The sequence below is a fragment of the Leucoraja erinacea genome, chromosome 15 (assembly GCF_028641065.1).
Source record: "Leucoraja erinacea ecotype New England chromosome 15, Leri_hhj_1, whole genome shotgun sequence".
In the NCBI taxonomy this organism is placed as follows: domain Eukaryota; kingdom Metazoa; phylum Chordata; class Chondrichthyes; order Rajiformes; family Rajidae; genus Leucoraja; species Leucoraja erinaceus.
In genome coordinates, this window is record NC_073391.1 from 13291145 (window position 1) to 13318459 (window position 27315).

Sequence of the window (27315 nt, forward strand, 5' to 3'; positions counted from 1 at the left end):
GTGTGCCCAGGCTATAAAAAGGCTGCATTAATTCCTCCCAGTCAGCTCAATGAGACATTTCGCTCATTAGAAAAGTGATCAAAATTGTTGTCAACCGTGCTATCAAGTCCCTATGGCTCACAAATCAGCTCCTCAACAGTGCGCACATTGGATTTTGCCTGCAACATTTATCAAGCAGACCTCACCGCAGACTGGTGCAAATATTAACTAAAGAGCTCACTTGCAGAAAGAGAGGAGACAGTACATACCTTTGACATCAATGCAGTCGGGTTTGGCTTCAAGTAGTCAATGAGGACAGGTGGGACAATATCAGATTTAGCACAAAGGAGATGCTAGTTGGAGACCACTTGCCTCAACCCCAGGGTGTTGCTGCAGGAGTTCTTGGGCCCATGCAAGCACACCAACTTTGTCAATAGTCCCTTCTTTCTAAAGTGAGGGATGCTCCTTGATTATTGATTAATGTATTCCGCATGTAATTATTTGGACACTTACTGCAGGTTGGCACAGTGATGCAGAGATAGAGTTGCTGCCTTACAGTGCTAGAGACGCAGGTTCCATCCCTACTGTGGATACTATCTGCACAGAGTTTATACGTTCTGTGACAGCACGGGTTTTCCCTGGGTGCTTCGGTTTCCTTCCACACTCCAAAGATGTACAGGTTTGTAGGTTAATTGTACCGTACCGTACATTGTAAATTCGCCCTAGTGTGTAGAATAGTGCTAGTGTACGGGGGTGATTTGCTGGACGGCATGAACTTGGTGAGCCGATGGTGCCTGTTTCCACATTGTCTCTCTAAAGTCTGATGTGTAAAGTCTAAACCTTTTTCCTGAACTAATAGTGTACTAGGTCACAGCAGAAGGACACAGAAGACTCAGCTGCCCACCAATTGGATTGCATCAATTTTGGTAAACATGAGTGGTATAACGTGACTTCAGTATGCATTACCCAAAAAGAGTGTTGTAGCAAATCATGACAAATCTTTTGACAATAAATCTCAACCCATGCCTTCAGCAACATCAGATACATGGGGGTAGAATCATGCTCTCTTCCAAGTGACACATCACCTTCACTTAGTTTAGTTTAGTTTAGTTCAGTTTATAGATACAGCATGGAAACAGGATCTTCGGCCCACAGAATCCATGTCAAACACCGATCCCCATACATGGCACTATCCTACACACCCGTGACAATTTACAATTTTACCAAAGCCAGTTAACCTACAAATCTGAGGTACACAAAATTGCTGGAGAAACTCAGCAGGTGCAGCACCATCTATGGAGTGAAGGAAATAGGCGACGTTTCGGGCCGAAACCCTTCTTCAGACCTTTCTTCAGACTTCTTCAGTCTGAAGAAGGGTTTCGGCCCGAAACGTCACCTATTTCCTTCGCTCCATAGATGCTGCCGAACCCGCTGTGTTTCTCCAGCAATTTTGTGTACCTTCGATCTTCCAGCATCTGCAGTTCCTTCTTGAACACGACAACCTACAAATCTGTACATCTTTGGAGTGTGGGAGGAAACCGGAGCACCCAGAAAAAACCCACGCGATCACAGGGAGAATGTACAAACTCCATACAGACAAGACCCATAGCCCCAGGGTCTCTGGTACTGCAAGCCAGCAACTCTACCGCCGCACCACCATGCCGTCCACCTGCAGATACAATATTCATACCTTTACTCTCACAAGTCTAAATCTTGGAAATCTCTGTCACCAGTGTTGGGTGTAGCACCACAAAATAATGTGCAATTCACCATCATAAGGGCAAAATAGGAATAGCCAAATACTACTGTCCTATGAATAAGCAATTACATAAATATGAACATGAACAGCCGCTGATTATTTGCTTATTGATAAGAACATTTATTTTCACTAAAGTCTACATTTTCCATTCATCTTATTAGATAAAACCTTCTGATCTTCTCTCTGACTAACGTCAACAGAGACAATCCTCAATTTTTAGCAAATGCCTTAAACTATTGGCAATTAATAAGATAACAAGCAATGGAAATGTTTGGGAATAATTGAGATGTTGCACTGCAGCCACTGAAAGAGAAATCTTAAGAAGAATCAACAATTCCAAATGACCATTGAAAATTTTCAGAGCAAAGAATATTACAGAAAATCTTGCTGAAGCTATCTGTTCTTCGCAATGCTAAAATATCCTAAGAACATTGTCAGCTTACTGTCTGTCATTACAAACTCGATTCCAATAAGTATTTTAAACCCTGCTGAAAAAAATGTTCTGTATACATTTAAAATTATCTCACTTCCGTACAGGACTTTTAGGCAAGTAAAATCTTTGCAAAGGCAAGAAATTCATTCACAAATCTTGACCTGCTATTTATATATTTAACCCATTCCAAAACAGCAATAGCTCTCATTCATATACTTTAAAATATTATTTAAAACTAAAACAGATTACTATGCTCTTACCACAGTAAATGTGTGGAACAATGAACAACATGTCACTGGATGAAAATCAAACCAGGACCTATCGTTTCCGTGGTCCAATTGTCTATGAATAGGTTCTCAGAATGCAAACACAAGCAGAGTTTAGTATCTTCCTGCTGCTCCGTTATTTCATGCATATCTCCTCAAATGTTGCTACTCTTGACTGAGCATATTGGTCGGTGGACTGCCCTCATAATTCATTTAGTCACTGCTCATTAAATAAGATGCAGGCCAGTCGATGAATGTACGTACGCAGAAGTTACACTGCAAGAAGTAATTTTGGACAAGCAATCAAATCCCACGTCGGCATGCACTTAGACTAAAATAAAAATCTTTGCCATTCAACTGCACCAAAAACCAGAACAGTTACGATGTTTATTATTACTGTCACTTTCCTCCAGTCTTCGTTCAGCCCAAAATTGTAGAAAAAACTAACACGATGGCCCCTATTTCCACTGCCTGTTTCGAACAAAAACAAACCATATTCCGGCGTATTTTAAAAACATGGATCAGAGGATGAATTTTTTTTTAAAAGCACTACAATGAAAAAGGAATCACAGTTGTAATCAATGAGATCCACAGGAACAAACTGGACATCAATGTACTGAGCCTTTAGGCACTCATTAGGCAAAGCAAATTCTGTAATATTTGTGAGTGTCCGCTGACCCCATTATGTACTTCAGGCAAAAACTGAATCAGTCTTAAGGGGACTGTGGTAGATTGCTGGTTTAAAAAATAAGATTTAACAATGTTGCATTTGTGCAGTTGGGAAAACTAGAAGTGGCTTTTTTAAAAGGCACAATTTTTAATGTCTGAGAACTTATCCGAGGTTTACTGATACTGCATGCTTGCTTTCACCAGCTCTTCTTTTGGATGATCACCAAATATGCCCAAGGGATACAATTTAATAGGGTGCATCTCATCACCTCACTAGAAAGCCACAGCTCCTGATCTAGCATCGTATAACTTACACTTACTGGATAGACTAGTGGCTGAATTCACTTTGGCTGCACATGCTCTCCTCATTTTTAAGGCAGAGATAGATAGTCTTGATTATTACAGGTGTCAGAGGTTATGGGGTGAAGGCAGGAGAACGGTGTTAAGAGGGAATAATAGATCTGCCATTTTGAATGGTGGATTTGACTTGATGGGCCGAATGGCCTAATTCTGCTCCTATCACTTATGAACTCATTGGAGTTTTTACTCTCAATGGATATCTATTTACTTTAGTTTAGTTTGGAGATACAGTGCGGAAACAGGCCCTTCGGCCCATCAAGTCTGCACAGACCAGAGATTCCCATACACTAAAATTATCCTACACACACACACTAGGGACAATTTACAATTTTACCGAAGCCAATTAACCTACAAGCTTGCATGTGCTTGGAGTGTGGGAGGAAAGCAGAGCACTCGGAGAAAACCCACATAGGTCATGGGGTGAAGGTACAAACTCTATACAGACAGCACCAGCAGTCAGGATTAATCCTGGGTCTCTGGCGCTGTAAGGCAGCAACTCTACCACTGTGCCGCCGTGCTGCTATCTGCGCCTCTCCACTCAGTTTTATTGGGCATCTCTGACTTGTTTTGCCTCTCCAATAATGTTTGTATCTACAGTTATCCGAGCCCTGGAGAAGACATGAATAAATGTTGCTTGTAACAAAGACCAGAGAGCAAAGCAAAGGCTTCATGATAATAAGCAGCAACACAAATTGATTCTTTCTTCAATTTCAGTAGCTGCTTACTCAAGTGGTGTTGCTCATATCACCAATAAAATGGAATTGTGATACTTGATTAGAACAGGAAAGATTGCCTGCCTCTGAGAGGCAGACCACTTCATATCCAGTCACCGCTTCATCTTGTTAGTAATATTTTTCCAAGCTACCTTTGTTGCAAATGGGAGCAAGTTCTTTGCAGCCCAAATTGTCACACCTTCTTGACCCGGGCCTCGCTGAATCACTTCCAGGATTTTCTAGTGAAATATCCCCCCTTAAACCTTGAGAAATGTGTTGCTAACCACATATCAGAAAAAGCCACCCCCCCCCCCCCCCCCCCCCCCCCCCCCCCCCCCCCCCCCCCCCCCCCCCCTTCCCCCCCCCCCCCCCCCCCCCCCCCCCCCCCCCCCCCCCCCCCCCCCCCCCACTATATTCCTTTGCACATAACGGACATCTCACAGGGAAGATACCTGCTGTACCCTAATAAAATAGTTTGCTTGACAGTCCAAATGGTCTAAAATCAGCATGGCACATTAAAAAAATACATTGATGATTGTCAAAACATTGACAATGCAAGTCATTTGTAAACTTGTTTTGAGATCAAGGAATACTTACAAATTATAATGAATTCCTATTAATAATAATATCTTTTATTGTCATTGCACGTCAATGCAACGAGATTTAGTATGCAGCTCCAACCGAAAAAAGAAAAGTAAAATAAATAAATAAGCTGTGCAAATTTGAGAAGAAAGGAAGGTTTCTATTGAAATTAAGGGGAAAAAGTACTACTTTTAGTATGTGGAACAAGCAGAAAGCCGAGAAGACTACTAATTATAAATACTGCTGGGAATGTCATGTGCTGCAGATATGATTTTAAATAGTTTTGAAAAATGGGCTATATATTGTGGATAAAAATAAATGGAAGTCCTGAAGCATTAACCTTTTCATCAGAAGGTTGTGCTTATTGAAACTGGCAGTGAGTTCAGGGTGGTCTGCTGATTTACCCTGAAACATAATTGCTCCAGCAACTACAGTACTCTTGTTAGTCACTGTCATTTCTGCAATATGAAGCTAGGTAAATAGGGGAAAGAAAATCTCAACAACATTTTATATTACACTCCTCCGCACTGATGAAGCTTGCAATCCCTTTACCTGTCAAATAAAACTGTGTAGGTTTATTGAACTAAAATGGTCGCATAGATAAGGCATGGGGATAGAATGACTATAAATACCTTAGCTAGGAATGACAATTTGCTTCCCATCATTAACACATCAATCATCCCAAGGGCTTTCAGAAATGTATTATAAGACAATATCAAATGCCAAACCATATATAAATATATCAAGTGTGTAGGAAGGAACTGCAGATGCTGGCTTAAATCGAAGGTAGACATAAAATGTTGGAGTAACTCAGCGGGACGGGCAGCATCTCTGGAGAGAAGGAATGGGTGAGGTTTCAGGTTGAGACCCTTCTTCAGAGAGACAAGTGACCAAAAACATGAGCAAACAGCTGGTTATCAATTAACCTCCCAAAAGAAGACAAAAAGATAGAAGGCAAAGAGGCTGAGAGGGAATTCTGAACTTAATGGGAGTTTTAGGTTAACGGGAGAAGTTTTAATGCTGGGCATTGTGTAGTGTAACAAGCTCACAGTTAGGCCCGTGTATTTTGCCATTATACAGTATAGGGACCATAATTGTGAAGTTTGCTATTAATCTCAAAATTATAATTGTGGTTGATGGGGAAGAGCTCAAAGGGTATATTAGTCAAAGGGTATTATTAGATGTGCGTAATGATGGAGAAAAGATAATAGATATTGAATACATGAAGATGTAATAAAACAACAGAATATATAATATTCCCAGTTTTAAACCTGGGTTTTAGGATGGACGGTGATTTTAAACTAGATAAACAAATAGGCGCGGTGGTTAAGTCCAGCTTCTTTCACCTAAGGAAGCTGGCAAAGGTGAAGCCCATTCTCGAGCGGCAGCATTTTGAAACAGTAATCCATGCCTTTATTACATCTAGGCTGGATTACTGTGACGCACTCTACTCTGGAGTCGCACGAGCTTCATTGGCTCGTCTCCAGCTGGTCCAAAATGCTGCCGCTCGCCTCTTAACCGGAACTCGACAGAGGGAGCACATTACGCCAATTTTGGCCTCCCTTCACTGGCTCCCAGTGCACTTTCGAGTTCATTTTAAAATTATTTTATTTGTTTTTAAATCTTTGAATGGGCTCGCCCCGCCTTACCTCTCTGAGCTGCTCCACCCATACGCTCCTGCCCGGTCCCTCAGGTCAGCTGATCAGCTGCTCCTTGAGGTACCAAGGTCTAAGCGGAAGCTCAGAGGGGATAGAGCCTTCTCTGTTGCTGCTCCGGCACTCTGGAACACCTTGCCGTTGCACATCAGACAGGCCCCCTCACTGTCCATCTTCAAATCCACCCTAAAAACTCATTTTTATTCCCTGGCTTTCGACACTGGCTGAGACATTGCTCCTGTTTTTAGTGCTTTTAATGTCTTTTAATTTGTAATGTTTTGTAGTCCTTTGTTTTACGGTTTTTAATGGTTTGTGATAACTTGTTGTCCATGAGTTCTCATGTACAGCACTTTGTGGCAACTGCAGTTGTTTAAAGTGCTTTATAAATAAAGTTATTATTATTATTATTATTATTATTATTATTATTATTAATATTATAATATGGTAGGAACAGTAAAGCCCAGACATATGATGTTGAGCATGCTAGAGCAATTTAACCAACACATGGAGTTCTTTGTACACTTGTGGCCACCACACATTGAGAAGGAGCCTGCAATGCACCATCTGAAAAGGCAGTGGAGAGAGACGCACTCTTCATAGTTCAAAAACACTTGGATGAGCAAATGCAGGTGCAAATGCATGATGAAGAGTTGTGAAATGGCAGTGACCTCAGTAGCGTTATTATTGACTGATAGGAATATGACGAGTGAAATGTCCTAGTTTTGCACTGTAGATTTTTGCAATTCTAAAATTCACGGAGCCTAGCTGAGCCATCTCCAACAGAGTCATGGGTTTTGAACTTTAAAGTCAATAAGTGCTCAAGATTGTGATAATTCTGGCAAACTCTGAGGAGGTTATTGCTGAGCAAACATTTATAAGCAGCCTAATTAGCAGCCTAAGTCTGTGGTTATTTCTGGAAGTTACTGGAGGTCTAGGGACTGTCATTGCAGACTGACACTTCTCTCAAATTCTTTGCCAGATATTTTACTAACACTAGATGGGATGAAATATGTTGATTGTGACCAATCAGATAGATCGTGGTCTGAGACATATACTCATATTCTCACTATCATTCCATTATTCCTGATGCCCTTACACAAGAATGTTCTTTCAACTTCACTTTTGCTAATTTCAATTGTCTTACCATTTTTCCACTAATCTTTCTTCAAAATTCTCTCTTCATTGGCCTAACATGTTTGTATCTACCCTATTTATTTCCTTTGTAATTTATGACTTTGAATAGATTTCTACTCAATCTTATAAAATCAGCATTATTTAATAATTAAAATAGACATCATATTACAGGAGATGAAAAAGTTAGATTTAAGGTTCGACAACAACAGAGATAAATTCCAAGCTGGGTTATCAGATGGCTTTGCAAATGCAAGCTTTTACTGTTTGAGATTATAAAATGACTCAGTTAGGAGGCTGCAGGAAATTGTGAAAAAATATATTACAGTGAATCACTGATATAACCGAAACCCTAGAGTAGACCTCTTTTTATATAAACATTTACAAACATAGACAAACATTCTAACTAATCTTGTTGATTTCAGTTCTTTCAACATCTGGTCATTTTTGCACAAAATGATAGAACTCAACAAAGGTATGTTAAATGATTAGAGACAGCATTGAAAACATTTGCTTTGAATGTACTGATTAGCTCGAAGGCAAATTCAAACATCAGAACCTTAATTGTCAATAAGAAAATGGCATATCATACTGTGACATCCTACTGAAATACCGACCCCACCAATCTAATTTAGATCGCAGCCCCGATATGGCTCAAATTGGCACACACTACAAACCTCTCTCTGTTAAAGATTGAGCTATTTGTTGCCTTCCAGTGCAGATGACTCCAGATAACAATGCACATCTGATAAAAAAATCTATTTTATCCAAATACAGAGTTCCAAAGTAATTGCATATCTGCACTAAAAAACTAACAATACAATTCTCTCTAGTATAGTCCAAATTTATTATTCCAAATAATATGAAGTTTCAGAATATCAAAGGATTTTGGAGCAGCATGTTGATTCTGTTCTTAGTCTCACAAATTCACATTCAAGATGATATTGTGTAATAGGAAAGGGAGCTGAATTTATATTCAATTGTCCCATAGGTGAAGTATATTTATTGTAATTCAGAAGTCCTTGATGTGAATAATAGATGAATTGAACTCAAAATGTAAATCCCCTTTTTTAGTATTTCAGCAAATATCCAAGTACTTTATTACAGACCCTCCTGCCTTTTAGTTATGAATTACTGTGAGAAGTGTAAGGTTTGATTTATTTTTTACACAGGATGTGGGTGTTGCTGGCTAGATCAGTATTTAATTCCCAAGTGCACCTATGACCCGAGGATTTTGCCAGGTCACTTCTGTGGCAATTAAAATCAGCCACACTGATGGGGTTTTGGAATGTGGATTAGGATGGCAGATATCATCGAATGTAGCACAGCACAGGAACAGGCCCCCCCATGCTTTGAGAGGTGGGAGACAATCCTCCCCATGTTTTGTAATCCAGACTTCATCAGACACTTTCTAAGGGCTGAATCGGCCCGTTCACGGGGCCTTTCAGCGCCCGGCATGGCTTAAAATCAAACTGCTGCATCGAGGCGATCGAGGCTCCTGATGTTGAAGCCCCCGCCGGCCCATGAAAGGCCCCGTGAACGGGCCGATTCAAGCCCCATGATTCGGCTGGACAAAGCTGCTATTGCTGGAGTTCGGAGTCGGTCACCAACCAGGTCAGCTTCCGATGTTACCGTCCACAGGGCGCACGGCCAAAGCCTTGCGTGTGTGCGCATGCACGCAAGTGCGTGTGTGTGTGTATGTGCACAAGCGTGCGCGCAGCCGCCAAGAAATTGTGTCCCCCCCCATGTTTTGATAGCGATTTCCGTGCCTGATGTAATCCATTACCTTCCATTCCTTGCATATCTAAAAGCTTCTTAAATGCCACTAATTGCATCTGTCTCCTCCACCACGCTTGACAGCGTTTTTCAGGAACCCACAAATCATCTGTGTAAAAAACTTGCCCCGCACATTGCCTTTAAACTTTGCTCCTCTCACCTTAAAACTATGCCCTCATGTCATTGGCAATTCCAACGTAGGAAGAATGTTCTGACTATTATGCCTTCCATAATTTTATATACTTCCCTGAAGGACAAGAGACCAGCTGTGTGCTTATAACAGTACAGTGGTGCTATTGCCAACTTTAAATAATTAGTTGAGTTTAATTTCATTGCCTGCATTGCTGAAGCCAGAACAATTGTGCAGGACCCTGTAAACTATTTAATTAACTTAATCACAAAGGAAAGTTATGGTGTAGAAAATATACAGACATCATTTTAATTAGATAGCTTCGCTCATCGTGTTTCAGATCAAAAGTCAGGGGATATTTTTCATTTCTGCTATTTTCCCCTGTTTGAGTTGATTGGTTGGACGGTAATGGCAAGCTTTGAGCGAGAGCGGAATTGAGGTCTGCATGTAGTTTGATGGATCAACTACAAAGCCTTTCCTTTCTATAGATTTGTGTTTTATTGCATACTCCATTCACCCATTTGTGAAGAGCCTTTGGGCACGCAAAGAATTTGAATAGCATCCCAGAAATGACTAAATGAACCTCACAGAACAACATTTCAAGAGAGTTTGATTTTAGCTCCTAGAGCTAAAGGAATCAATAGATATGGGGGGAAAAGCCAGAATGGGGTACTGATTTTGGCTGATCAGCCATGATCATATTGAATGATGGTACTGACACGAAGGGCCAAATGGCCTACTCCTGTACCTATTTTCTATGTCTATGTCTAACATTTCTTAGAATTGGGGAGTTGTTTGTGGCAATCAGATAACCAAGATGTTCTCAAACCAACACTATGCTCTGATGTCAGTTAGTGTCATAGAATGATACAGAGCGGAAACAGGCCCTTCGGCCCAACTTGCCCACACCAGCCAACATGTCCCAGCTACATTAGTCCCACCCTCCTGTGCTTGGTCCATATCCCTCCAAACCTATTCTATCCATGTACCTATCTAACAATTTCTTAAACGTTGGGATATTTCCAGCTTCAACTACCTCCTCTGGCAGCTTGTTCCATACACCCACCACCCTTTGTGTGAAAATGTTACCCATCAGATTCCTATTAAATCTTTTCCCCTTCACCTTAAACCTACCTGTATAACCTCTGGTCCTCGATTCCCCTACTCTGGGCACGAGACTCTGTGCATCTACCCGATCTATTCATCTCGCAATCTTGTACACATCTATAAGATCATCCACCTGCATTCCAAGTAATAGATCACCCCTCATCCTCCTGCACTCCAGCCTACTCAACCTCTCCCTGTAGCTCAGACCAACTAATCCTCGCAACATCCTCTGAACCCTTTCAAGCTTGACAATAGTATCATGCTATGAAAATAGTTTTACTTTCATGAATTGGAAATGGCCAATTCACCATAAAATCTTATTTTTCCTCATTATCAGAAGCCATTAGCAGCAAAACTAACACATTACTATTCCTCTGTTAAGTTGCAAGGGTGATCTAGAAGGCAACAATGGGACATGTTATCATGTGGCATACATCAACCTTACGTGAATTTGTTTCATACATAGAAACATAGGAACATAGAAAATAGGTGCAGGAGTATGCAAAGTTCAGCATATATCTAAAAAAGAGACAAATAGGTAATAGTAGTACAAAGTCAAAAATAATGTCCTCAAGTCTCTATAATGCGGTCTATTTGGAGGTTGTAGTGCTTAATGTGTAGTGATATGACATGCACTGATAGTATGATACACCATTGTATCACATTGCACCATTGGTTGCATTGTATTAAAGGTTTCAGTCTGAAAGATGCTGTAGAGCTGGGCAAAATAACCTGGCAGAGGCCAGCTCTTGCCGTGGAACAGCAGCAGCAGCAGCAGGCAGTCGAGTGCAATGGTACAGGCTGATCTGTAACGCTTTAAATCCCAATGATTTTAGATGAAAACATACATGTTCCTGGATAACTCGGATGTGAAACCAGCAATTACATGGAGCAATTACATGATACAAATGGCTTTGTTCCGTGCTGAAATGCCAATGATTAAGTACTCTGCTCTTCGGAGCATCTGATTAAAATATCCCACGCAATACAAAATACCTGTTCTTTATATCACCATCATTTTAAAATAAGACGACAATGAATAAAAGGAAGGCCTATTTTTTCTTCATATTATCGCTGCACTAATGTATGCAGTCATCTGGATTTTCATGATGCTTTGCAATTCTGTCCCCTTGTGAATCATTAAATGCCACTGATGTAACTGCCTTGTAAACCACACTCCACGAATCTTCTACAGAAAGCTGCAGCTGTGCCAGCCACAAATCTGGAAGAAGCTTCTTCAGATCAGGATGCCCTTAAGATATAGGACAGGGAAGGTCTGACAGCATTACAGAATTGTCATCACTTAGAAAGAATAACATCAACAATGTGAATGCATGACTGAAAGAGGTAAATGAGAGACATTGATTGATCTTTTGCAAAGAACTGGTTTGCACCAGTGGAACTTCGATTATTATTATTTTCATGTGAGTTTTTCAGAAGAGGAAGAATAAAAGCAAGTAATGATACAATGAGTTGACAGATCTCCTGAACGACAAGTACACCTGTGCAAATTGTAACTGCAGTACACAGTATAATAAAACCTGAAATTATTGAAAATACTCAGCAGGTTAGGCAGCATCTAACAAAAGAGGAACAGAGTCCTAGAGGGAGACACAAAATGCTAGAGTAACTCGGTGGGACGGGCAGCATCTCTGGATAGAAGGAATGGGTGACGTTTCGAGTCGAGACCCTTCTTCAGACTGAGAGTCTGGGGAGAGGGAGACCCAAAGATAAGGAAGGGTAAGGTGTGAAAACAAGACATTAAGAGAGATGCAGGTCAGGAAAATGTAGAATAGATCATTTTTAGCTATGAGAAGGTGACAACAAACAAACATATAAAATGTAATCAGGGGAACAGCCATACTGGTCGGAGAACTGGGAAGGGGGAGGGCTGGACTGAGGGAAAGCAAGGTTAACTTCAAGTGAGGTCAATATTCTTCCCCAAGCTACGTTCTACATTTTCCCTGACCAACATCGACAATCTCTTTCGATGTCTTGTTTTCACACCTTATTCTTCCTCATCTCTGAGTCTCCCACTCCCTGGGCTCTCAGTCTGAAGAAGGGTCTCAACCCGAAACATCACCCATTCCTCCTGTCCAGAGATGCTGCCTGTGCCGTTGAGTTACTCCAGCATTTTGTGTCTATCTTTGGTGTAAACCAGCTTCTGCAGTTCCTTCCTACACCTAGAGAAGAGACAATGGGTTAAAAAAAATAGGACATGGCAGCAAAGGCAGATTGTAGCCTAGCACTGACATTTGTGTACTTCCAGCTATTTCCCTCCCCCTAACCAGGGGACTTCCTGGCCATTTCTCATGTGCCATTTCACAAGGTTAAGATCGGCGAACACAGACTTGTGCTCTTTATGGTTCATCTGTTTAGACAGCGTTTAATCAGATGGCACTAAATAAATCCATGAGTCATCAAGGATATTTATTACACTCACACTGACTCTAATATGAGCCTCGTGTCTTTCACTGAAATATCTGTTACCTCTTTTTTACTTCAAAATTCCTGATTTTTAAATTCCGCATCAAGTTAAGCTGCTTCACTTAACACTACATTTCCCTTCAGCTGTCCTGCTCCCTGGGGAATGTCACCACAACCTGCTAAAATATGCATTAAAGACCCAAGCGTATAAATACTGCCTTCGGAATGTGCTAAATCTATTCACAAGTAATATTTTAGATTTATTTCACTCGCATAAATTGTTCTATTCTGCAATTTCACCAGCAATTCATTGCCAACGACTGTTCAACTTATCTTCAGTGAATAATCCAGAGAAGGGAGTACGTTCAACTCCAGGTGAAGTAATACACTGCCAACTACAACCTTGCAGCACTGACACCAGGGTCGGACTGGCATACAGTTGCCAAGGAAACATCGGTGTCACTGGCTGTTGTACAGTGACAGTGAGAACAGTATGTATTATTGGGAGGCAACTTACAGGACATAGCCTACGTACTGAATAAAATAAAAATGCAAATCCAGTTGTGCTTTGAATCGCAACCTGAATTGTAGAGGCATTTAAGAATTCCAATTATACTCTGCAACAGAATCTTATTTTGGGCCAGTGGTGGGTGATTATTGTCTATGGACCGATTTCTGATTTTAGTCCCATGGTTGGGCATGTTTTAAGTGTTGCCCGCACAGACATACCTGGGATTTCCATTAACTTCAGACTCTGTGTTTCGTCCCATTAGCCCTTGGCAGCACAAAATATTTTACAGAGTCCCGTTTAGTGCACAAATTTAAGATCCATCCCAGACCTGGCTTTTTGTAAACACAATTCTGTGGTAACAGCAGGAAATCACAACTTTGGCCGGCAAAGCCTTAAACTGTCTTTGTTGCTTATCTTCTCTCCTACTTTGTCAAAGATGTTGATTCTTGCAGGGAAATTATATCATGACTGCTAAGCGGCCTTGTATCCAAACAGTAGTAGGTTATTTGATGGGGGCACTGCGGACTAAAAATAATTCTGGCCCCATCTGATCTGCTTAATGAGTGAAGGGGAACATTCAGGGAGTGATAACATGGACAAAACAACATAGACCCAAGTATGTAGAGGTTGTAAAGTGCGGAGCAGGGGGAGATTTAGACTTTCGACTTTGGAGATATAGCACAGAAACAGGTCCTTCAGCTCACCGAATCCACACCGACCAGATATCACCCCGTATATTAGCACTATCCTACGCATTAGGGTAAATTTACAATTTCACCACAGCCAATTAACCTAGAAACCTGTACGTCGTTGGAGTGTTGGAGGAAACCAGAAAAAATCCACGTGGTCACGGGAAGAAATACAAATTCCGTACAAACAGCACCCGTAGTCAGGATCGATCCCGGGTGTCTGGTGCTGTTAGGCAGCAACTCTACTGCTGCATTATTACAGGGTTGACATTATCTCGTCTGAGTACTGCCGCATTCAATAGCACACCCAGCAGATGATTATGGGTTAACCAAGGGCAGTGCAAAGTTCAGGAAGCCAACTGACACAGATTTTTCTCACAGCACTTATTCGTGGACAATAAATTCTACCATTGTTAGCAACACCCAAATCACAAGAATGAATTTATTTTTCAAAAAGGAAACTTTAAATTGTTTCTGGGATAATGGAAAATATCTGCATATATATCTTAGTTTAATCTGAAGTCCACATGCTAAATTACTGCCAGATTTCCACATTTAGCAAGAATTTATGTAAATTTAGAAAATCCTCAACAAAAATAGAATATTACAAATAAAAGATTTAAAAATGCTTGCTGCTTCAAAAAGAGGTCAGGAGGAAGGGTGGAGATTAGACCAGTTTATTTCCACAAAGGGAATGATTTTGCAGCTAATTCTTTATAGGCACTCATTGTGAACAATTTTGCATAAAGTAACTTCTATCCAGCGACTGTCAAGGCAACAGGTCAAATATGTTACGGTACATGTTAGAAAAATGCCAATGGTAGTGCAGGTAAATTGAAAATTAGTGGCGCACAATGGTATGGTCAATGCATAAGGCATGAGTATGAAAATTAAAACATTTTCAGGTTTTTTAATCCATTCTTTAACCAATGGTGAATCAAAATCCTTGTGGTTTTGAATTAAGACGCTGACTGTCAATGTTTGTCCTGAAATCTTGAGTTTTCATCTGACTGTATGAGTACACAATGTAGATATTATCTTGGGCATTTAGTTATTTTGATGGGGGATGGGCTGGAGGGACAGGGACAAAGTTATCCCCCACAATAATCTTTAGACATACCAAGGATATCCACTTGTGTACAACGTGTACAGTTCAAGTGCATCTCCACCAGCAGTCAGTTTTAAATATATGCAATAGCGACAAATTTTAATACACTGTTACAATGTAGATTTTTGCAGTTTCACGATTTACTTAAATTAAAAAACACGGCTCAGGATTGAGGACAACAGTGTAATATATTTTGTAGGAAGAAACTGCAGATGCTAGTTTACAAGGAAGATCGACACAAAATGCTGGAGTAACTCAGCGGGAAAGGCAGCATCTCTGGAGAAAGGAATGGGTGACATTTCGGGTCGAGACCCTTCTTTAGACTGAGTCATGGGCGAGGGAGGCACAGGGATATGGAAGGGTAAGGTGTGAAAACAAAAACATCAAAGGGGACAAAGTTCAAGGAAAATGTAGAACAGATCATTGTTAGTTAGGGGAAGGTAACAGCGAAGCATACAAAGATAAAATGTAATTGTTTTGTTAATTGAAAGCCACCATAGCTTTGTGTCTATCTTCAATGTAATCAAATGTCAACACCAGTTGAATGCCTTGGCATGATACCATAGGATATCATAATGAAAAAGTGAAGTAAGAAGTAAAACCAAATTTAACAATCCCAGGTTAAAATATCCAATTAGATTGAAAATGGCTTTAGAAACATAGATACATAGAAATTAGGTGCAGGAGTAGGCCATTCGGCCCTTCGAGCCTGCACCGCCATTCAATATGATCATGGCTGATCATCCAATGCAGGATTGCTTTGCAGGATTGCTTCCAGTCGGAATCCAGATTGTACCACTTTAAAAAGTTGGTTACACTTATCAAAAGTAATCTTTTGTGGGTGCAGGAAAGTATGATGTGGTCTCACGCCGAATTGCATAACTTAATATTTGGGTCTAAGGGCTTTTGAAAAATGACCGCGTATTTGTCCTATGTTTCTCCAAATCCATTATTGGCCGAATGTTTAGCTGAACAGCCTTTGTTTTAAAGGGATTCCCGATGAGCAAACACTGATCCCTGCTATTTTGGTCCAGAGCAAATTAGATAAATGGTGCAATGTGTCATGATGTCGGGATGTGTCAATCTTGTAAGTCCCAACCTTAATAATTGTTCATTTGGGAATTATTTGAACAACCATTTTGGTTATGAACAAAGGACCAAAATAATTAACTAAGTGTCAGATCTTGCTCATTCTTATTCAGTGTAAGTGTATCCATATACTCCACTCCAAGTTCCACCACAGATAGGTAACTGGCTGAAATAGCGATATATTCAAGGATGCTCTCAATACCTCCTTGAAAAAAATCCAACATTTTCAAGGTGTCCTGGAAATCCTCAACCCATTAGCACTCAGAGTAAGGAAAGGGGATTTGGCATGGCAATGAGAACCTTTAGCCCATACCTTGAATAAAAGGCATGCAAGATCATGGAGGGCATGGATAAAGTGAATGCGTATGGGACTAGTCAAGAATGGGCATGGACTAGATGGGCTGAGGGGCCTGTTTCTGTACCGTATAGTTCCATGACTATGAAAATCCCAGCATAAACAGCAAAAAGAGTGCACTACTTCCCATATCATCCACCTGTTCAACTCGATGAGTACTTCTTGTTATCCATCTTGGGTCTCACATTGGCTTCACCAGTTACCTCAGATCTCACAGTCAGCTGACATCCAAAGGAACTGCTTAAGTGGTAAGAAAGCAAATCATGAAGATAGGTCTGAAGAAGGGTCTTGACCCGAAACGTCACCCATTCCTTCTTTCCAGAGGTACTGCCTGTCTCGTTGAGTTACTCCAGCATTTTGTGTCCAAAAAAGCAAATCATCCTCGATCTTGAGGGGCTACCTAACACTAACAGTAGCAACACGAGCAGCGGGGGTTGAATTAAGTTCTGTTATGATTACTTTCTAGCATGCAATCTCTTGGCTCTCATGAAGAATGTGTGCTTGGCTGAGGTTGATGGGGATTCAGAAGGGCTTTTTTTTCAGTGCGTGTCACACTCACTAATGTTGTGGGCATCCCTAACACTTGCTGAAGACAAAATAATATCAACAGGCTGGAAAAAGACTGCTGTTAACAGGGTTGGGGTGAGTTAGTACGGGAGACAAGTGTAGGGGAGGTGTACTGACTGTGTGGGCAGACACTTTGGCAGTGATTGCCCACCAGTCTCAAAAGCCGCTTTGTCTCCCTGTCCCTAGGATGGCAGGGGGTGATCAAACAGGACAATACCCCCCTCCCCCTCCAAGCCAACACGAAGGGCAACGATCCCAAGGCTTTAGCGTCAGAAACAGCGGGCAGGCGACAATCACCCGCCATAACGCAAGAGAGATCATGCACTATTGTAGGTCCCCTTTGCACGTCGGTGTTTCTGTCTTTCTCCATCTCATTGTTGGCCCTGTCTGTCACCACCCCCACCTCCACCCCTCTGCTTCCCGGCCATGTGTGTGACTCCTTCCCTCCCCAGCTCCCCTCCCATTGCACCAGGCGCGGGGGCTTCGCACTGTCTTCACGCCGGCGTCAGTGCCAGTTGCCCCGGGGCAGGTACACGGGGGCTCTCTCCCAGCATGGCCCCGGACCGGTGTGGGGGGGGGGGGGATGGGACACGCCGGCTCAGCCACACCATGGGCTGCCGCCAACCAACCTGCCCATCCATGTCCACACGCTCGGTAGAAAAGGAGCAGAGACTGGGAACTGTACCGCCCTTGCCCCCTCCCTCTGCAACTGCAAACAACCCCACTCTCCTGCTCACCTAACCTGCTCATCCCTTCTTTCTGGGTATTGAAGGCGCTTCTGGTCTGTAGTGTGCAATAGTCACCAAAATAAACTGCATCTTTAGAAAGGAAAAATACAACACATGTTAATCCCACTGGATAGGCCTTAGTCATGGTGCTGTACAACACGGAAACAGGTCCTTCGGCTCAGCTTGGCCGTGCCGTCCAAGTTGGCGTCTTGGGGTAGTCCTATTTGCCGTTAGCGCCACGAGTCGCTAAGTTGCGTCCACAAGTTCCGACGTTCCCGCTACGTTAACTTTACGTGATAACCACAGGTGTAATTTGTTTTAAACTCGGGGTCATTCGTGGGTCGACTAGCACCGTGAGACAGGGGTTTTACAGTTAAATTAAATGAGGAAACAGCGTTTGCAGCAGAGAGAAGAATAGGAAGTAAACATGCAAAAGCAGTTACTCATTGATGTAGATAGTCATCTCTAGTCTATTTACAATCTGTTTGTGGCCATGAGTAACATTCAGCTGAAGGAATGGATGACGTTTCGGGTCGAGACCCTTCTTCAGATGATGAGGGTCTGAAAGACAGCAGCTGATGAGCCTGCAATTTATAATGATGTTGTTTTAAAATCAGGGATCCGTTAAGCAGGAAAGGCAGAAAGGTACGGAAAAAGTCTGACTATCAAATGTAAAGTACAACCCAACAGACATTTACTTGGATTTTCTGGCAAGTTGCTCCATCTTAAAATGGCACAATTCTCAGGTGACTGGGATGCTAGCATTCACTGAAAAATCAATTCCTTCTTTGAAAAAGCACTATTGATAAGGGAAAAATCAGGTAGAAGTCTCTGGATTTAGTCATGGTGCTGTACAACACGGAAACAGGTCCTTCGGCTCAGCTTGGCCGTGCCGTCCAAGTTGGCGTCTTGGGGTAGTCCTATTTGCCTGCATGTGGCCCATAGCCCTCTAAACTCTTCCCATCTATTTATCTGTCGTTAATATCCTCAAGAAAATTCCTGCTTCAGTTTCCTGGGTCCAACTCAGAGAGAAGTCTCTCCCCTTTCCAGGGTTAATCACTCCACTGTTTATAATGCTCTCTGCATTATGAAGTCCTCGACAGTGAACCCCATTGGCAATCATTACCAAAGTGTCTGCCCACACAGTCAGTACACTTGTCTCCCGTACTGTCACCCCAACCCCCCCCCCCCCCCCCACCCCCTCCCCCCCCCCCCCCCCCCACCTTTCCCTCCCAACTCCAGTCCCGTCCCGACCCCCAGAGAAATTGAAGGGAGCGACAATCAACTGCCACGGATACAAATAATATCATACACAAGAAAGGGCAGATGCTGGTTGACAAAAAGTGAACACACAGTGCTGGAGTAATACAAAAACGCAGCAGAATTTTGGAAACGTCATCCCGTCACTCATTCCTTCTCTCCAGAGATGCTGCCTGCCCGCTGAGTTAAAGAGTGCCCACGGTAGACTCACGAGTCACAACGGTAAACTCACGGGCTACTACGTTCTTACAACGAGTTTAAATGTTTCAAATTTTAACTTCAAGAGTAAATTTGACTCGTGGAAATCTTTAATCATGTTTAAAGTTGAACAAGTTTCCCGGGTACCTGCCGTTAGCGCCACGAGTCGCTAAGTTGCGTCCACGAGTTCCGACGTTCCCGCTACGTTAACTTTACGTGATTACCACAGGTGTAATTTGTTTTAAACTCGGGGTCATTCGTGGGTCAAATCGCACCGTGAGACAGGGGTTTTACAGTTAAATTAAATGAGGAAACAATGTTTGCAGCAGAGAGAAGAATAGGAAGTAAACATGCAAAAGTAGTTACTCATTGATGTAGATAGTCATCTCTAGTCTATTTACAATCTGTTTGTGGCCATGAGTAACATTCAGCTGAAGGGAAGGAATGGATGACGTTTCGGGTCGAGACCCTTCTTCAGATGATGAGGGTCTGAAAGACAGCAGCTGATGAGCCTGCAATTTATAATGATGTTGTTTTAAAATCAGGGATCCGTTAAGCAGGAAAAGCAGAAAGGTACGGAAAAAGTCTGACTATCAAATGTAAAGATAGCGGGATGCAGTACAACCCAACAGACATTTGCTTGGATTTTCTGGCAAGTTGCTCCATCTTAAAATGGCACAATTCTCAGGTGAATCACTGGGATGCTAGTATTCACTGAACAATAAATTCCTTCTTTGAAAAAAGCACTATTGATAAGGGAAAAATCAGGTAGAAGTCTCTGGATTACAGTTCCCTGCGATAGATTTCCCAGCCAACAAAGAAATAAACCAAAATGCTTGGGTAACAGCGGGTCAGGCAGCATCTCTGGATAGCAGGAATCAGTAACATTTCAGGTCGAGACACTTCTTCACTGAACAAGGGTCTCAACCCGAAATGTCACCCATTCCTTCTCTACAGAGATGATGCTTGACCCGCTGAGTCACCCCAACATTTTGTGTCTATCTTCGGTGTCTATCTTAGTAACTTCTTTCCTGCACATAGTAATAAACCATATCTGACTTAGGATAAAGGATCAGCCATTGACCAGCATGTAGTCTATGACCCCTTCAACCTTTCGCACTACTTTCGTCAGCAAATCAATCAATGCTGCACTTTCCAGGGCTACAGGAAGATAAATCTGTCTGCTGTCCAGCCCGGCTCATAATTGCCAAAGCAACTCATTCATGTTATTGGCACCTCTCCACAGCAAGATTTTAAAGAGCAATTCTTACATTTTTGCAAGGTTATGTTTTGATTTAACATTAATTTTGACGAATGCAGTTTTGTTAATCATTAAGGTGGGGCTATAGGGGGAAATAGCACACACAGCAACAGTATCAAATACCCTTCAATTCAATGTAGCAGTGCTACGGTTTAGGCTGAATTACACCATTGCTGATCAACCCACTAGAACATCCCTCTTCCTATACCTCAGTATATTATTTATGCCTATTGCTCATATCTTCATGGCAGCTCAGAATGGTTTCTAGAAAGACAGAATTTTGCTTCAACCCAAAACCAGGAACTGTATTTCAAATAGATGAACCTATTTTACTTAAAACTGTGGTAGCGAGCAACAAAAGAGTGTGCTGTGCCATCACCATGGAGATCCTTAACCACAGGTTAAGTGATGTGGATAAGATCAGAACCTATAATTTTAGGAGAACTATGAACATTGGACTAACATGTGGTTATGAGTCATTCACAGAGATAGCGATATGGTTAAAAGCAAGCCTTGTAGTCCAATTAGCTGCAGGGACCAGGTTGGTGGTATTAATATTATTTTTGTTTCCCTATTATTTTGCTCCTGCTCCAGTTTTATCCTTTTCTGCCCTTTTATTCATTCCTCATCTACAAATTTCACCAGGCCTAGTCAAAAAGGTTTGTTGATAAAATCTCACATGGCAGACTACGGATTTAACTACGATCTCGGTACATCCCTGGAACAACAGGGGTTAGTTCGATTCACCAAGGCCTACTGGATCTCCTACTGGCCACTAATCACTTTAGCTCTACTTCCCATTCCCACACTGACGTTTCAGTCCTCAGCCTCCTCCATTGCCAGAGTGAGGCCACACGCAAACTGGACGAACAGCACCGCATATTCCGTTGGGTCACTTACAGTGTGAACATTGAATTCGCCATTTTTAGGTAACTTTTCACTAACCACCACTCTCCCATGGCTCCATCTGGACTCCCTTCCCCCACCCCCACTACCTTCCTCCCACTGGCTTCATAATTCATAACTCTTCAACCTTTCTTCTTTTATCTCTGTAATTTGTTCCATTCATCTGCCTGTCAAAAACCTCCATCGCTTGTGTTTACCTGCCACGCTTTTCCCTACCTCTCTCCTCATTTAGCTTTCTCTCCCCCCCACCACCCACTATAAACAGTCTGAAGAAGGCTCTCGACCTGAAACGTCACCTATCCATGATCCCGAGATGCTGTCTGACTTGCTGAGTTACTCCAGCACTTTCTGCCGTTTAGGAAATTCCTGCTAAAATCGGTGAGCTTTGTTGAAAGTCGCACGACCAAAAAGAGAGAGGTCACAATAACTCAGGGGCAGAGAGTTTAGATAACTGATGACTGAAAAGCAAGGGTCTTGCATGTGCATTGAATAGAAACATCTGAAAGAGCAATCCTCTAATCTGCATTTAACTTACCCAATGCACAGTAGACCACAATGAGAGCAGCTAGAATCCTATGCTTATTTAATAGTACAGAGTTTAACTGGGAACCTTTATTTGGAACCCTGATTAAGCAACCCTGTTTGGAACAATGATAAAGGAAAAGATTGGACTGGATTTCATGGGACGATGACTCAAAATGTACAGCGTTGAGGATGATTCAGAGTAAGTCGGGATGCTAAAGAGATAATGGTTGCTTTGGATGCAGAAAGACAGTGGAGGAGGAAATGATAACATCTTTCTGTATGTGCTAGAGATAGTGGGGAACAAAGCATTGTAAGTGGACCGTCTTGGGGTGGCAGCTCAGGAGCCTATTGTGGCTCTGGGATAGGAGAGCTAGAGCAGGCAAATAACCGGAATACACTTAAGGATTTTGTTGACCTTAATAAAAGGGGATAGTCCATTATGGAGAAAGGAAAACATACAAGATATTACTGGTCTTGAAGGTGGCATCGAAAGAATGGATGTGGGGAAGGTACAATGAAAGCAGCTGTAGGAATCTATTGGCTCAGTGAAGATTGGCCGCTGTCATTCCCCAGAGTTAGAGACAGACTTAATGGGAGGGAAGTTGAAAATGAACACTCTTTGATGAAAATACCTAGTTTGGCTGAGAGAGAAACTGGAACCAAAACAATGATCAATACACTAGTAAAGAAAGGGGGGGTGGGGGGAGAGAATAGTAAAGAATGAGGCTGGAATAAAGAGTGTTCGATTTAATCGCACAGCAGCCAGATCTAGGATCGATACAGAACCATTATCTATAGCAAGTGACTGGCATTAAAGGTATTAATTTCAAGAGCAAGTTCAACCTTGCGAAAGAGATGGTGATGGATGGGACTGGCTGTGCCTTCATGAAAGGTAGAAAAGCTTGGATTGTGGATTGAAATGTACGCAACATTTACATCAAAGCCAAAAGAGGCTTGGAAACTGGAAAAGTACTAGGGCAAAGGGTAATATAGAAAAAAAACTATGGGGAAGGCAGAGAGAGAAAAAATAGAAATACAATAGGAAAATTTGAATTACTGGTGCAAGTAAAGGATGAAGTGAAGGATCCTGGTTAGTAGATTAGAGTATTGTTTAGAAATTCACCTCTGCTCAGCAGATGTGTAAATGTGTAATGTAGAGACAGCTATGTACTTCAATTCACTCCTGCATATCAGTTCACCAGCCAGAAATAGTTTCTGGGCATCTTTCCCTTTCCCATCCGAGAGAAAGGATAGCGACGAGCGGTAGTGAACTCGTCAATGTTAATGAATGTTCTTTGTATTTTCTTGGAACTTTCATCATTAAAGCATAGGAAATGTAGCACAAAGTACAAGGCTTAAATTACTGCAACAACATCGACTTTGCAATATTAAACTAGTATGGAACATATAATATTGATTGCTTCTTTAAAGGGCCTGTCCCACGAGCATGCGACTGCATGCGGCAAGCGTGACCAAACCGGAAGCGGGGGCTGCACGGAGGTCGAGTGATCTCCGTACAGGGCCTGTCCCACCAGCATGCGCCTGCATGCGGCGAGCGCGGCCAAACCGGAAGCGGGGACCGCGCGGGGGTTGAGTGGCGTTGAGACAGTGTGTACGCCCGTCGAGGCGGTGCGTACGGCCTCAATGTGGCTGCGGGCCAGCAGGCCGTTGCCGCACGGAATTTTTGAACAGTGTCAGTTTTTCGGAGCCCCGCGCAATGTCGGGACCAGCTCCGCACAACTCCATACAGCTCCGGCGATCGAAGTGGGACCGGCCCCGCGAGGCCGTACGGCTCAAGCGACGTTAGGTTGCGCTTGCCGCATGCATTCGCATGTTCGTGGGACAGGCCCTTAAGGCTTTCACCCCTTTAAAGATTGTACCATGTGCCTAACTGCTACAACAATATCTATAGCAGAGTTTATACAAAGCACTTTTATAAACAGGACATGTTTTGTGCCCCATCTATCTCAGGCATACATGTCTGGAGTAGATTTCATTGAAGGCTAAGAATTAATGAGCCAGCATTAATTATAACGTATTATGCACTAAAAATTACAAATAGTGTCCTTCATCTATTTCTAGAAACAGACATGTATCGAGAAATTATTTTTGTTATTCCTGCAATCAAAGATAAAGAAACCGATGCAGAAGTCGGGATACAAGCGGAAGATAGACACAAAAAGCTGGAGTAACTCAGCGGGTCAGGCAGCATCTCTGGAGAAAAAGAATAGGTGGCGGTTCGGGTCGAGACGCTTCTTCAGACTGAGTCAGGGAAAGGGAAGCGAGAGATATGGATGATGATGTAGAGAGATGGAGGACAAATGAATGAAAGATATGGAAAAAAAGTAATTATGATAAAGGTAAGACCATTTGTTAGCTGTTTAATAGGTGAGAATGAGAATGAGATACAATCAGATTCTGTTATATCAATGGGCTTTCTAACCAGGATTAGCTTCCACAATACACTGCACAGTATTAGCAGCAGCCTTTTCCACCTGCAGCGATCAGAGTGCTGGATGTATTCATGCTGACGGATGTTTCCCTCACAATATATCAAGCTCTTTAAAAGGCCAAGAGGTCTAAACCAACCACGTTTCATGTATCAAACATGAGAACCATCCACTTGAGCTCCACACACACATTCATCTATACTGTAAATGTTCCAATCTCATGTCATTCCACTCTTCTGGCTGAGAATTTCTTTAAAAAAAATCAAAAGGAAAGAGGGACAAAGTCACAAAGGAAATGTCATGTGAATGCTTTCAAGAAGCAAATATATTGCAAATAGCACAGCTTGTGTGGCTCAGAGATGGGCTTGAAAGTGGGCAGTATTAAACAACTACCTGCTCCCTCCAACTAGCACTCACATAGAACATAGTCCAGTGCAGCCTAGGAACAGGCCTTTAGCCCACAATGTCCATGCTGAACAAGATGCCAAGAACAACTCTTATCTGCCTGCATTTCCCTCCATTCCCTGCATACCCATGTGCCTACTCAAAACTCCTACTATAAATGCCACTATGGTATATGCCTCCACCACCACCCCTGACAGTGTATTCCCGGCACTCGCCACCTCCCGTGTAAAAGATCACTTCCACACATGCGGTAAGCAGGCTGGCTGCGGGAGAGAGTTCAGTGCCTCGACGGTGATGTGAACCGCTGGAGGCCCTGCAGCTGCTTGGTGATCGGCAGCTCCAAGAGGCCGAGCATGTGGATCAGGCAGCCTACAGCGGTGGAGCAGCGACGGAGGACATTACGTCTACTCCTGGCCAACCGACCGCACAACCCCACCACACCTTCATGGTCACATGCCCTTACAACAACTGGGACTTGAAAATGGCGCCAAACTGGCGACTTTATGTACTGTCTCAATGTACTACAGCTATACACTTGTACTGTATCTGAGATGCTTATCTAATATGTATCTAAGTGCTTATGTATAATGATACTTGTACTAAACAGTATACAAAAATGAATTTCACTGTACCATGCTACACAAATGTGGCCCTCTCACTTTCTCACTGTGCTATGCCCTCTAGTAATATGAAACAAACAACATATCATGAGGTCTGCCTTTCAACCTCTGGCATTCCAGAGGTTGTCAAACTCTCCTAGTAACTAATACCCCTTAATCCAGGCATCATTCTGGTTACCACAGCAATTCGTGTGTTCTCGGTGTCCGTGCTCCATCTTCTACCTCTGGCGCTATGTCAATCCACTACTCTAGTATTGATATCTCTTGTTTCCCTTTCCACCCTGGGTAGAAGGATCTGAATGTCTATGCTACCTATGCCTCATGACATTTTAGATACTTCTATGAGGTCTGTCTTCAACCTCTGGCATTCCAGAGGAAACAATTTAAGTTTGTCAAAACTCTCCTAGTAACTAATACCCCTTAATCCAGGCATCATTCTGGTTGCCACAGCAATTTGTGTGTTCTCGGTGCTTGCCCGTGCGTCCATCTTCTACCTCTGAGATTCCAACTCCGGTTCCAGGCATCCAAGTTCGGATCACAAACACAGTGGTTCCAGCGGAGAACCTCTGTAGATCTCCATTGGCCACATACTTCCAGCCTGGCCATTGTCTTTCCGCTACAACATTTTCATTGTGGCTTTCTCCCTCTTTTCTTTTGTTTTTTATTACGAAATTCTCAGTAGGAAGAGTAATATAACATGCGATGCACTGATCTTCTGCCAGGAAGTAATTTCTGAATCCATACAAACCATCATTGAAAACATTAGCTTCGCAGTGGTGCTGGTTTCCGACAGGCAAAGTGATGGACGCACCACACATCTCTGTCCTCCATGCAGCTGGCAAGTTCCTCTTTTGTCACTACACATGCGTCTTCCATCAACGTCCTCAGCATCTTTTGCCGTCCCGGGTCACGCCTTCCATGGGTGGGTTCCCACAGGACAACCTTGTTGCTGGCATTTCTGGGGGCGGTGGCAGTGACCAGCGAGCCTCATCCTTCTCCACCTGATCTTCTCGGTCAGAGGTGGAATCTCCCCATAGAGCTGGTGATGTGGTCCCTCCAACTGACTTTAACTTTTCTGAGCATTCGGGTGTAGGTCCCATCGAGTGACTCAGACAGTGCTCGAGTGAGAGTCCATGCCTCACACCTGTACAATAATATGGTCTCTACAGTTGCATGGAAGAACCTCAGTTTAAGATCCTTAGACATCTGAGACGTCCAGATTTTCCCCATGTTATTGAGGGCTTTCCATTCAAGCGCTTTCCGGACCCTGATGTCATTCTCCGAGCTCTGTATCCTCGCTCCCAGGTACTTGAAGTCGCTCATACAAACCAAGTCCCCATTAATCCCATGCATCTTAACCTTCTGGGACAGCCTACCATAGGGGACTTTAGAAAATGCCTTACTAAATGTTGTAACATTTATTTTTAAATTAGGGAAGTTAAAAATGAAGAGTTCTGAGAAAGGACGGTGATACTTTCCCATGGATCTTCATCAATGCATAGGCTTCAACTTGCAGCTGTACAATGACTTCACACTCAAAACTCCAACATTGGGGCAATATTGGATGAGATAGCAGAAACTTCCCCGAGGTTGTTTTACTCTTGCACTGATGATGGGTGGGCGAGTTCTGGAGCAGTGGATGCAAAATGGAAAATA

At 42.5% G+C, this 27315-nt stretch overlaps 2 protein-coding genes across 5 annotated transcripts in view; both read right to left on the reverse strand.

Moving 5' to 3' along the window:
- Positions 1-27315, reverse strand: part of mki67 (marker of proliferation Ki-67) — a 274252-nt gene that overhangs the window by 201861 nt on the left and 45076 nt on the right.
- ptprea (protein tyrosine phosphatase receptor type Ea) overlaps positions 1-27315 on the reverse strand; it is a 259188-nt gene that overhangs the window by 107977 nt on the left and 123896 nt on the right. Inside the window, exon 1 of one of the 4 annotated variants that reach the window (XM_055646693.1) lies at positions 2432-2819. The exons of the other annotated variants lie outside the window; for them this stretch is intronic. The gene's annotated coding sequence lies outside the window, so the exon portion shown is untranslated. Of the gene's footprint in view, positions 1-2431; positions 2820-27315 lie in introns of those variants that run through there. 4 annotated transcript variants of the gene reach the window in all.